The sequence below is a fragment of the Penaeus japonicus genome, unplaced genomic scaffold (genome assembly GCF_977035675.1).
Source record: "Penaeus japonicus unplaced genomic scaffold, GWHDUDI00000001_assembly GWHDUDI00000036, whole genome shotgun sequence".
Taxonomy (NCBI): domain Eukaryota; kingdom Metazoa; phylum Arthropoda; class Malacostraca; order Decapoda; family Penaeidae; genus Penaeus; species Penaeus japonicus.
Window position 1 is genome coordinate 9,826,935 of NW_028234438.1, and position 1,512 is coordinate 9,828,446.

The window sequence follows — 1,512 nt, forward strand, 5'->3', positions numbered from 1 at the left end:
GGTAGAATTTTATGGGAGGACAAAATGCAACATTATTTACTTCGTGTGCGGGAATTTCCGTAAACAAATACGCAATAAATAACCTTCCCTTATGAAAATGAACGAAGAGATAGGGAAGAGGAAGGAGACCTGTGCGTGCGACTGCGAATGCAACACCACAAAGCAGCCATACAAGCACAGGGGCAAATTGCAGACACTGGCATGGTTTGAGTCACCTTCCTCTTCTCATTCTGTCTGCACATCCTTTATCACATGTACTTTAGATCAAAAGGTCGGCATCTCGCTGTGTGTCAGTGCTTGGTTGAAGCCGTGGATGGGCGCCCGTTAAGGCTGTCTTTCCTGCCGGGGCTAGAAGAGGGTGGTGCCATCTAAGTTTGGGATTTTAGACTAAACCTATTTTGGTGAATATTGCGGCAATTATTGAAAATGTAATTGCAATTGACATCACCAGTTCCTAAATGGATTTATTACTCATAGTAAAGAAACACAGCAGTTCATTCTCCCCGAACGTCAAATATGCCATGCCGACTACTGGCACTTCCGTGATTCCATGAGTAGTCAGGCCGAAAACTCCTATGTATCCCATGAGCGATGTGGATAGGCCGTATCTACCCAGAGCTGAGGGTGTAAGAGAACTATAGGGTGCAAAGAATGCGGCGCAAAGTTAGCTAATCCGGGGTTAGAAAAACGTATTAGGAATCGCTATGAAAATCTGATAGCAGCCAGTACTTCAGTCATCCATTCTTGGATTACAAAAATATGTTAGGAATAGACATGAAAAGCGGATAATAGCCAATACAGCAAGCCAATGACCAAGGCAAACGAATGATATAGTTGGAAAAAAAAATCATGGAAATGGTTGACAGAAGATAATATCAAAAGAGAAACTGAAAATCTAACCTATGTAGCACAGGAATAAGCTTTAAGAACGAATCAAATAAAAACAAAGAAAAACAAGCGGCCCTTAAATGTAAAATGCGTGGGGAAGTAAATGTGGCAACCAACCATTTCACAAGAAGAATACGAAGGAAGATACGGTCTAGTTACAAAAAATATCCGCTGCAATGGAAATATGGAAGAAATGATAGCAACAAACAATAAGGATAATATTGGTAAAACTAATACAAATATCGCTACTACAAAACTGCTACTAATAATGATACTTCCACTGATAATTATGGTGACTGGTGATGAAACGGAAAGAGCAAGATTCTGTGAGATACAAATATGCTGAATTGCCATTTCACTGACACACGCTGACCCGATACGAGAGTCATAGACAAAGCAAAGAAATTTTACCAAAGGATAGATTTCGCAGTGGTCTATGGCAGCAGCGTGGAACGGAGAGAGGAAGAAAAGATGAAAGAGTACCAAGACCTTGCAAGAAAGAGAAAAAACATATGTGATATCAAAGCGATAGTAACGACAGTTATCGTTGGATCATTTACCTTATATAAGAAGGTACCAAAAAAATTACAGGACCTGGAAATATATATATATATATAATATATA